Here is a 12,801-nt window from a genome sequence, read left to right as displayed (position 1 = left end):
CACAATACCCTGCCTAACCTGTTGATTCTTTCCCTAGATTAAAAGAAGCAGGAATGAAGAATTAAGTAGTTAAAGAATGAGTAGCTCTCTATCCCCAACGGTCCCCTTAGCAATCCTGCAGGCAGACCACTTGGGCAATATAACATCTGAAGAAATATCATGAGGAGTCAGCCAGCCTGCACACAATGGAAAATGATGTGAACCTAACCTTCTATCTCAATGATTAACTGAGATTACTTCCCCTTTTTCAATTTAAAAACTGTCACGGTTAAAGGAATCATAGGAGTTGGTTTTGGGGCACATGAGTCCACCTTCTCCCCAGATCGCTGGCTTTCTGATTAAAGCAACTTTCCTTTCTACCAACATTTGCCTCTTGAGTATGGTTTTTGAATAGTGAGCAGCCAAACCTGAGTTCGGTAAACAAACAAAAGACTCTAAATTAGCTATTTTAAATATGTCCAAAGAGCTAAAAGAAACCATGTCTAAAGAACTAAGTGAAAGTTCAAAAACGATGTCTCACCAAATAGAGACTATCAATAAAGAGACAGAAATTGTAGGAAGGAACCAAGTACAAATTCTGGAATTGAAAAGTACAATTACTGAAATTAAAAATTCATTAGAAGGGTTTAACAGCAGATTTGAACAATCAGAGGAAAGAATCAGCCAACTTGAAAGTAGGTCAATCGAGATTATCCAATCTGAGGTATAGAAAGAAAAAAATGATGAAGGAAAATAAACAGAGCCCCAGAGGCCTATGGGATACTATCAAGCATACCAACATACAGATGATCAGAGTCCCCGAAGGAGAGAATAGAAAGGGGCAGAAAGAATATTTGTTTGAAGAAATAACAGCCCAAGCTTTCCAAAAATGATGAAAAAATATGAATCTACATATTGAAGAAGCTCAACACGCTCCAAGTAGGATAAACTCAAGCAGGATTAACTCAGAGAGATTCACAGTAAGACATATCATAACCAGACCAACTAAAGCCAAAGAGAGAGAATCTATCAATAGAAAGCAGCAAGAGAGACGTGACTCATCATCACATACAAGAAATTCTCAATAAGATGAACAGAGATCAGAGTATTTTAATGTTTCGCTCCCTGTTGAGTTGTTACAAGTTAGCTATAGCCTTCTACTAAAACTCCTGTCAGGTGGACCTGTTTTTCTTAATTATTTTATTTTATTTTATTCTTTACATCTTTATTGGAGTATAACTGCTTTACAATGTTGCTAGTTTCTGCTGTATAACAAAGTGAATCAGCTATATATATACATATAACCCCATATCCCCTCCCTCTTGTGTCTCCCACCCCTCTAGGTGGTCACAAAGCACCGAGCTGATCTTCCTGTGCTATGTGGCTGCTTCCCACTAGCTATCTACTTTACATTTGGTAGTGTATATATGTCAATGCTACTCTCACTTCGTCCCAGCTTACCCTTCCCCCCCACCAGGTCCTCAAGTCCATTCTCTACATCTGCATTTTTATTCCTGTCCTGCCCCTAGGTTCATCAGAACCTTTTTTTTTTTTAGATTCCATATATATGTGTTAGCATACGGTATTTGTTTTTCTCTTTCTGACTTACTCCACTCTGTATGACACACTCTAGGTCCATCCACCTCACTACAAATAACTCAATTTCGTTTCTTTTTATGGCTGAGTAATATTCCGTTGTATATATGTGCCACATCCTCTTTATCCATTCATCTGTTGATGGACACTTAGGTTGCTTCCATGTCCTGGCTATTGTAAATAGTGCTGCAATGAACATTATGGTACATGTCTCTTTTTGAATTATGGTTTTCTCAGGGTATAAGCCCTGTTCACATATTATCTCTATTTCAAGTTCTGTAACCACTCCTTCTCCTTCACCTTCCAGCCTATATGTGGTAATGGCACCCCCCTCAAACATCTGAGTTACCGCTGTATCTCTTGTGCTTTCCCTCTATACTCTGCCTATACCATTGTGTATCCCTTTATTAAACTACTTTCAAGTTATCCAATTTATGTATGCCCCACTTATTTTCTGATGATATAAAAGCCAAATGCAATTAAGAAGATAGATCTAATACACACATATCAAACTCTATCCTGAAAATACAGAATTAACCTTTTTCTGGTACACAATAAGCAGTCATGAAAAAAAAAAGACCTTGTATTGGTCTATGAAGAAAAACAAAACAAAACAAAAATCTCAGTTAATTCCAAAACAAAACAAAACCAAGAAACATTCTCTTGTTCTGTTGCAAAAATACTACAAATTAAAAATATAATCAGAAAAAAGCTGTCTACTGGGAATTAAGAAAAATAAGTCTTGTTAGTTGAGTCAAGGAGGAAATACAAATTAAAGTTGCATGCTGAGTCCCAGGCAGAATTTTTTAAAAGCTCAATACCTAGACACAATGTAATACATGTGTAGAATACCAAAGACAAAGAGAAAATTTTAAAAGCAGTCAAGGAGAAAAGAGAGCTTACCTAGAAAGATAGACAGCAAGCTTTTGGTCAGTTATGACAGAAGAATAACATTTCCAAATTGTTGAGGGAAAATATTTGTTACACTAGAATTGCATGTCAGATAAAGGCATTAGAGTTACATGAGAACAGGAAAGTTTACTATTCATAGAACCTTGCTGAAAGAATGAAAGAAAGTGCTTCAGCAATTATCCAAAAAGAACATGTAGAATATAAAAAACCATGGTGAGCAAAGAAATGGGTAAGCATGATAGGAATTCTAAACAATAATAGAAAAATTGAGAGAATTGAGAGAAAGAAAAAAAAGACTAACTTTGGTGTGTTTAAAATAAGAGGGAGCTAAAATACAATAACATGAAAATGGGAGAGTAGAGTACAATTTTCTGAGTTCATTCTATTCTTTGGAAAGAAGCTAGGAGATGAGGATGATTTTCGATTTTATTTTGTATGCAAGTTAAAATCGAATTGGAAAACCACAAATGCTAATTTACTTAGCATTCAACTGACATTTACATTTGTATTACAGTCAGGTATTAGTAGATACCCAACAAGTAAAGGAAAATGGAGGTCAGCCCATCTTCTGAGCCATACCTCATAGAATAGAAGAAAACAACACCAAGTGATATTGATACCCATGATGCTCAATTTTGGCTCCTGTGGAAGAGTGATTTTATACATCATACTTTACTAAATTTCTTCTTTGGTGACTTACTAGGTGTCAAGGTCAGTGGTGTAGTGGAGCAAAATTTGCCACCTCCAAATTGTGTCTCTTTGGCATGAGGATTAATTTAGGATGATTATTTTTAGGCTCAAAAGACTCGAGAAGACCTTTGATCTTCTAGTAGAAGTAGATAGAGGACTTGTTCCAGGAAGGGAGCAATCACCATAGGTAACTATAGTATGAACTAGGTATGGTAGACAGAGAGGAACCTAGCAAAGTCTGTTAAGATCCCTCTCTGGGTCCCACTGTCCCTGCATGGCCTAGCAAACATTTGCTTTTCTATCTCTGTGTGAATTGCCTCCCCCTCTTATAAATCCCAAACCACTACCCTCAACATCCTCTTTTGTCTTTAGCTGACGATGGTATTTAAGGTGAGGGTTTGGGCCATTTGGGGAGTTACTCAGTTCTCCTGGGTCTCTCTGATGTACACATGTTATTAAACTTTTGTTTGATTTTCTCCTGTTAATCTGTCTCATGTCAATTTAATTCTTAGACCAGCCAGAAGAACCTAGAAGGGTAGAGGAAAATTTCTTCCTCCCTGACAGTGGCCTGTGTGTCACTGGTACATTCTCATTCTAAGCATCTATTTTCAGAATGAAATGAGTATAAATAAATAAGCAGCCTTGTTGAAAAGATTCAAAGTGACCAAACAAGTATTTGGAGCCTTGAGACATAATAGACTGCTTTCTAGTATAGTGTTGTCTGATTGTAGCTTACTTTATGATGGTCTTTATTTCCATGTTATCTCATAGCTTTTTTTTTTTTTTTTTTTTACTAGCTGACTTGGTTGGCTAAGCAAACTTGTGTAGTTCCAGAGACCAAAACATGATGAGTATTCTGTGTAGCAGTCCAGCATGTTCTAGCCTTGGGGAAGAAAGGCCACAACCTGTGTTAGATGTAGCTTCCTTCTAGCCTAAATGAGTATTTATCCAACTATCTTGAATTTCAAAGGCCACGAATGGCTGGGAGCTGGTGGAAATTTCCTTTGAAGAAAACACTTCCACTGTTTTATAATGAGATTAATTGTCTTGCCCCCAGGTATAGATGCCACGTGTTATCTCTAGAGCTTAAGCTGGAACTGTCTTCATTTTAAAACTAGCCTAGGGTCCCAGAAGTTCAATGCTCAGGCTTACACAAATTGGAAGGAAAATCAGGGAAATTCCCTGTCCATGTTTCACTGCTTTTTTTCCAGATTCCTGGGATTTTGCTGAGTCTGCTGCTGAGAAGGCTTGCTCATCTCCCACACCGCAGCTAATTAACCTGAAATTAACCTTCTCATTAACCCACAGATGGGGAAGACCAGCACAGATATTTCAGCATGTGTATACTCATATGGGCTCTCATTGGCTATGATTAAGAACTAAATTCCAGTTGATATAAGCCGGAGGAATAGTTAGAAGCTATTTGAGTTGGAATTTTCATTACAAAAATTGATGGCCAAAACATGTACTTTTTAATATTAACTATGAGTCCACACTTGGAATATAATTTTTTTTTTTTTTTAAAGATCATACCTGCCATTTTATTATTTTATTTGTGTGTGTGTGTGTGTGTGTGTGTGTGTCTGTGTGTATGTTAAGGAAGAACATTCACAAACTTTAGGATTTTTGTTTTGTTTTGTTTTGCGGTACACGGGCCTCTCACTGTTGTGGCCTCTCCCGTTGCGGAGCACAGGCTCTGGACGCGCAGGCTCCGGACGCGCAGGCTCAGCAGCCATGGCTCACGGGCCCAGCCGCTCTGCGGCATGTGGGATCTTCCCAGACCGGGGCACGAACCCGTGTCCCCTGCATCGGCAGGCGGACTCTCAACCACTGCGCCACCAGGGAAGCCCTGGAATATAATTGTTAATCGAGAAAAGTATTGAGTCGTCTCAGGAAGCTCATCCAAGTTTCTGTTGATTTTGCCCCATCTTATGGATCTAACTTATTAGCGAACAGCATATCTAATCTGTTGCATGCAGGTTGGCTTCCTCACTGCCTAGGGAACATGGGGTCACCTATAAATCCATGTCTATACTGAGGCCCTTACTAATCCTTTCCGTGTTCAAGCTCAATATTCACCCCTTCATCAAGCCTTACTTAACATTGTAGCTCTATTTATTGACTGTCCACTGTTTGTTATTTTTTGGGGGGGGGCACTTAGTCTATGGCAATCTCTGTCTTTTGATGAGTCCCAGGAAAACCTGCTCCCGAATTAAAATCCATGCCCCAATTTTCTCTCACTTTACCTACTGTTTTGGAGTCTTACTGTCAAAATCTAAGTATAAAGGCAGAAAAAGCAGACAATGTGTTTCCAGTTCTATGCCTGTCTTAGCAATTCTATGAGAGATGTTTTGAAGTTCCTCTTGAAAAATCTGTGCCAAAGACCTGGTAATTGTTGTTCATGGTTCTCCAATGAAGTGTGAAGTCCTTCTAATAGCTGTCAATAGCTTTCTCTTCTCTGTAGCTGTGAACTCTAAGAAAGAGGCCTTTAACAACCATTTCTGGGGTTTTTGTCTCTCTCTCTTATCATCACTACTTTGGTCTGATGTCTGCTTAGAGACTGAACAGTTGGCATCATACCCACGAATAGCCTAAGAGGAGTTAGAAGTAGGTAAAATCAATCATGTTGGATACCTACTGAATTTCAAAAGAAAAGAAAATCATCACAGGCAATATATATCCAGTAGTTTACTTACAAAAAAAAATCATGGACTTTTACTCTTTTGGGGGCATACTGCTAAGAGCTGAGGATAGATGGATAAAGAAAGGAGGTTCTTGTTCTCAAGTAACTCCCAGCCTAGTTGGGTAGAGAGATATGTAAATGGGAATGCTGCAAGATCCTTGTTCTGAGGAGACAGGTGACCAGAAGAGGCGACTCTGAGGACTGTGAACAAAGGCATGTTCTGTCATCAGTATGTTTCTAGTACCTAATACAGGGCCCAACTTTTAATAGACATGTGATAAATGTATATTGAATTAAATCATATCACCTTGCTCTTATTATGGCATCCTTAAGGACAGTGAAATAATCTTCAATACATTACTATTGCAAAGTTTACTAAAAGAAAAAGAAAGGTATCTATTTAAGCCTTCCTAGATATCTCTTCAAAGGGATGTCAGCAAAACCATCTCTTAAAAAGCCCTTTGATTTTTTTAAGAAGGCACATGAAATTATTGTTAAGTAAATGTTTAATGTGAGTTATACATAGCATGATAGTTTAGGTCAAATTCATGATTCATGAGAGCTGTAGTTTTATGTGCTGTATATACTCTTTATGGCACCCTGGAGTTCCTTTTGTATAGTCAATGTACACAATATATTTCTGCCCATTACATAGGACTTGACACAAAATTTTACTCTGTTAAATTGCTGTGGAGGTTTGTAGTTGTTTGTAGTCATTACATCTTGGCTTCTATAACATACTGTTGTTCATGTTTATAATTTATTTTGTATCATATTCTTGGTTAGAAACACAATCCCAATTATTACGTTGTTCCTTAAGGAGAAAGATGACCTATTTCAGGACTATATACTCTGTTCCTAGAAATGCAATGCATTGTGGTAGAAATCGGTGACCACCTGTGCAGTCATATATCATTTGTTATTTTCTCATAGGAATGTTAGAATTCCTTCCTCAATCTGAATGTAAACCCTTTGAAGGAGTCATTATTTGCCCCCAACTCCTCTCTCCTAAATTTTCCTTCACCTGTCTAGCTTCCTGTAACCATTGGCAGGTTTTTCTTCTAGGCAAAGTTTGGTCTCAGGCGCTGAGGCAATCCCACATGCCATAAATATCTGAAGCTCCAGCTGGACATCAAGAAGAACTTAGAAAAAAAAAAAGAACTTAGAATTAAGTTTTAATGCAATACACTAAGGGTAAGGTATGCTAGGGATGTGTGTTCTCCCCTAATCCCAACACAATAGCCTGGCCAAAGTAGCCCCACAGTTTCCCCCTAAATCTACCTACCACTTACCTGGGTTAAGGTCCTGTTAAATTCTTGTCAAATTCTTCTCTGGAGTTACTAGACCTCACTCCCTATATCCTCCACCACTACCTGAGGTCTGCCTTTGAGGGGACAGCATTCGGAAACATGATGTCATCAATTTTCATCCAGCTAACCCCACCACCTGATTTCCAAAGACTTTACCTATTTTAAGACTGATCCTCTAAAGTTAGAAAGCCTTTTCAGGGAGGAAGAAATTTTCCCCTACCCCTCTAGGTTCTTCTGTAATAAGTCCTTTCTAACACTTTTTAACCGAGATGATCCCTTGTGGCATGCACTCTCTCTCATAGTGATAAGCGATAAACCCAACTTATTCAACTCTAGGTGTGTTCCTGGTGGTCTGACATTTTGGATTTTTCAAGTGATTCTTATTTGTATAAAGATAGCTAACATTTTTTGTATATTAATTATAGTAATTTTGTGAATAGTCTTCTTAGTGATTTTTCTTATTGCTTATGGTTTCAAAATTTACATTTATAAAATTGTGAAGGGAATTCCCTGGTGGTCCAGTGGTTAGGACTCGGTGCTTTCACTGCCAGGGCCCAGGTTCAATCCCTGGTCGGGGAACTAAGATCCCAAGAGCTGTGTGACACTGCCAATAAAAAAAAATGTGAAAATATTTGCCTTCTCTTTTCCAACATTTATTCCTCTGATTTCTTTTTCTTATCTATTTGCACTGACTAGTACTGGCAGAACATAATAATTTCTGGTGATAATGGGTATCTTTGCCTTGTTCTTACTTTAATGGGAATTTGTTGACTTTCTCACTGATAAACACGATGCTGGCCTTTGGTTTGAGATGTATATCGTGTAAAGAACTATCCTGGCTCAAATTCTGGCTCTGCCACTTACATGCTGTGTAATGTGTTCTTGTTTGGGCAAGCTACTTAAACTTTCAGCACTCATTTCTTCATCTGAATATTGTGGCAATGATAACACTACCTCAAAGGGCTTTTTCAAAATTAAATTCATTAAAATATGTTAAAAACATGAAAAAATGCTTAGAACAGTGCTTGGTTCATAATAATTGCTAAATAAATGCTTAATTATATAATACCAGTATAATATAGCATAATATAATACAATATGATAGTTGTACAACATATAATACAATATAATAAAAACAATGATATTTCATGTATTATATAAGTGCTATTTATTATTACTCTATTACAATTTAATTAAGAATTTTATCAACATTAGAGGCTGGATTTTATCAAATGCCTTTGTGGCAACTATAGTGATGTTTATATGGCATTTCTACTTTCAGGATTCATTTTTTTTCAATACCCATCTGATTATGTCACATCCCTGTTTGAACTCATCCTACTTGCATAAGATGATGTGTAATTCCTTAGTAAGACACTCAAGAACTTCTATGATATAACCCCTCCTTTCATTTCCAACCTCACCTACTTCCTCTCTGTACCCTCTGCTCTGGATATATTAAAGTATTTGCTACATAAAAGTACCAAACTCTACAATATTTTTAACATGTGGCTTTGTTTTGAGGATTAAATAACTTATGCATTCAAAAAACATGTGAAATGTACATAACGGTACCTGGCACAGAATAAATGCAATATAAGTGTTCCTATGATTATTCTATTATTTTTTCACTAAGAGTTTTACCAGTACAAGATGTTGAATGTTATCAAATTCCTTTGGGGAATCTTTGGTGATATCTGATCTACGACATCAGCATATAGACTCACCACAGACTGCAAAGCAAGACATTCTGGACCTTCCATGATCTAACCCTACTTTTAGAGACTTGACTATAGTCCTGTAAATAGGTTTTTAAATTTTCTCTTAATTTAAAACAATTTTCACCAGGCTGTGAATTTTCAACTACTTTCTCATGTCTCTAGTGTGGGTGCCAATTATAAGACAAAACCATAGCATTGTAGGTGTTGGAGTTTATTGCTTGAAAACCTGTTAATTTATTGGAGCAAGTTCTTGCCAATCTTGTGTTCCTTCTTTGGGGCCCCAGATGCCACTTGGCTAAGTGCTCATTAGTACGACTTCTATACTGCATATGTAAAAATTCTACATGTATTAAAAAAGGCTTCCATCTCAATACTTAGGTCTCTGTTCTAGGATTTTCCTACTTACTAAGCATACATTATAGTCAACTAAACAGTATTTGGAGATCCCCTTAGGGATGCCTGAAAATTCAGAGATATATTGAAATCATGTCAACAATACCTTGCCCTTTCATGATATATTATGCAAAGGTTTATAACCTCTCCTAGGGAAACAAAATTAATTTTTCGATGTTCTTCCCTTGTGAGAGAGGAGAGCATAATAAGTACTCCTTCTCTGTACCTTTGGAGATAATTGGCTGGAAAAAGATTGGGTGAAAATTGTTTTCTCAGTAGAGGTCACTCTGCTGCAGCACATTAGCCCCACTGAGGAATGCTTCTGAATACCAGGAACATGCCCTTCAGACAAAGATTAATTAGATGCAAAAGTTAAAAGAGAGAAATAGATGAATCCTCAGCATGGCATTCCCATTATAAGTACAGTCCATGTTAATGGCTGAGCTAGTTTTCAAAGCTAGCCTTTTGAACTCATCCTATTCTGTATCTAGTTTAAAAGACTTGTATTCCTATTAATAATAAGATTTAAAAATGAAAGAGAGCCATATAATGATCTAGCATTCATGCAAAGGAAATAATTATTTACCATAAAAGAATTAATTCACAAAAGTCACCTGAGGAGCCAAACTGAGGAGAAACCCCTGCTTTGTTTATTGTCCTTCATCTGATTGCAACCTTCCATGGCACTGGAAAGGGCTGCACTGGGGTTGCAAAGAAGAGTATCATGTGATCCCACTACTTGATGACAACTTAAGAGCAGCAACCAGGGCAGAGACACAAATCATCTTTGATGCAAGGTAGATGTTAGGCCCCAGAAGAGACATTTGAAAAGAGGGAAAGATCACATTCCTTGTTTTGCTTCTGATTTGTTTTGCTTTCAAAACTTGTGTAAGTTACAAGCGTAAAGAGATATTGCATAATGACGAATCAAATAATACAGAGGCATATAAAGAAATAGTTTATAATCTGCCCCTCCATCCCTTCAAGGTAACTAATGTGAGAATGTTCAATGTGTAACTTCTGTACCTTTGTAGATTCTTATATTAAAATATCCAAACTTTTAAAATTCTTTGACCAAAAAAGGCAATAATCCTACGTATCATGCAACCTTTTTTTTTTTAGCTTAATGTATAAGGAACTAGAGATGCCAGTGCAACTCAACGGAGGAGATGAGAGTCTTTTCAATGAGCAATAACTGAGTGGGCCTGGAGCAACTGAATATGATATGAAAAAAAAGATTCGTAAGCTCTACCTCCTACATATATAAACATTAATTTGATATGGATCATAGACCTAAAATTAAAGCTTAAAATATAAAGCCTCTGGGAGAATGCATAGGCAGATATAGCGAGTATATGAATATATGACCCTGGAGTCGGCAAACTCTCTCAACAGAACAGAAAAAACACTAATCATAGATGAAAATTTATGATAAATTGAACACACACATACACACACCTCTGTTCCAATTTCTAAAGTAAATTTACTAATTTATACTTTCGTCAGTAGCATAAGAGGGTTCCAGTTGCTCCACATCTTGGTCAACACATGATATTACGAGGTTTTTAAACTTTACTATTATTGTTGTTGTTCTAATTTTAGCCATTCTTGTTGGTGTGTATCTCACTGTGGTTCTGATTGAGCACCTTATCATTGGCTACTTGGATATTTTCTTTTGTGAAAGGTCTGTTAAAGTCTTTCATTCATTAAAAAAAAGAAAGAAAGAAATGGGGTGTCTGCTTCTTACTGATTAGGAGGCTTTTTTTTTTTTTTTTAGTTTAGACAACAGAAGTTTATTTGCTCACAGTTCTGGAGGCTGGAAGTTCAAGATCAACATGTCAGCAGGGTTAGTCTCTTCTGAGGCTCTCTCCTTGGCTTGCAAATGACCCTCTTCTCCCTGTGTCCTCATATGGTCTTCCCCCTGTGTGTGTCTGTGTCCAAATTTCCTCTTCTTATAAGGATACAATCAGATGGGATGAGAGCCCATCCTAGTGACTTCCTTTTAACTTTATCAGTTCTTTAAAGTCCCTATCTCTAGAGGCATTTAAAAAAATATATTCTAGACATGACATATATATCTTTCAAATATCTTCTTCCAATCTGGGCTTTGCTTCTTCACTATCTCTTGATAAAGAGAAGTTCCTAATTTTAATGGATTACAATTGTCCAATCATTTTCTTTATTGTTAGTGCATTTTGTGGGGCCTAGCTATGCAAAGCCCAAATCTGTAGGGCAGGCAGCTGGGAAGGCAGGATCATGAGCAGGCTGGCTCCCTACAGGCACGTGCTGAAGCTCCTTCACAGGCAAGCAGGTAGAATGGGCAGATCGCCAGCAGGCTGGAACAGCACAGCGTGAGTCAAGTTTATTGTCCAAAGGCAGCAGTTAGGAAGGAAGATCCAGGAGGAATGGGAGAGCCATTGTAGACCTGGGTGCTATTTGGAGTCTCTGAACTCAAGAAAGGCCTAAGCCCTTTACTAAAGCTCTTCTAACTGATAAAAGCAGGTCCACAAAGACTTTTGATTAACTTAAAGTCAACTGATCCAACAAGGACCTACTGTATAGCACAGGGAACTATATTCAATATTTCAATATGTTGTAATAACCTATAAGGGAAAGGAATCCAAAAAAGATTACATATATGTATGTGTGTGTGTGTGTGTGTATATATATATATATATATATATATACACATACCTATGTATGTATAACTGAATCACTGTGTTGTACACCTGAAACTAACATGACATTGTAAATCAACTATATTTCAATTTTTAAAAAGTCAACTAATTATCAACTTGAATCACATTTGTAAAATCCCTTTACAGGAACCCTCCTACACTGTTGGTGGGGATGTAAATTGGTACCACCACTATGGAGTACAGTATGGAGGTTTCTTAAAAAACTAAGAATAGAGCTACCATGTGATCCAATAATCCAGCTCCTGGATATATATTGGGAGAAAACCATGGTTTGAAAGGATACGTGCACCCCTATGTTCACAGCGGTCCTATTTACAATAGTGAAGACATGGAAGCAACCTAAATGTCCATCGACAGATGAATGGATAAAGAAGATGTGGTACATATATACAATGGAATATTGCTCGGCCATTAAAAAGAATGAAATAATGCCATTTGCAGCAACATGGATGGACCTGGAGATTATCATACTAAGTGAAGTAAGTCAGAGAAAGACAAATATCATATGATATCGCTTATATCTGGAATCTAAAAAAAATTATACAAATGAACTTATTTACAAAACAGAAACACTCACAGACTTAGAGAATGAACTTATGGTTACCAGGGGGGAAGGGTGGGGGAAAGGGATAGTTAGGGAGTTTGGGATTGACATGTACACACTGCTATATTTAAAATAGATAACCAACAAGGACCTATTGTATAGCACAAAGAACTTGGCTCAACGTTCTGTAATAACCTAAATGGGAAAAGAATTAGAAAAAGAATATATATATATATATATATATATATATATATATAAAACTGAGTCACTTTGC

Source organism: Pseudorca crassidens, chromosome X (assembly GCF_039906515.1).
Source record: "Pseudorca crassidens isolate mPseCra1 chromosome X, mPseCra1.hap1, whole genome shotgun sequence".
NCBI lineage: Eukaryota > Metazoa > Chordata > Mammalia > Artiodactyla > Delphinidae > Pseudorca > Pseudorca crassidens.
Note: the sequence above shows the minus strand (reverse complement) of the source record.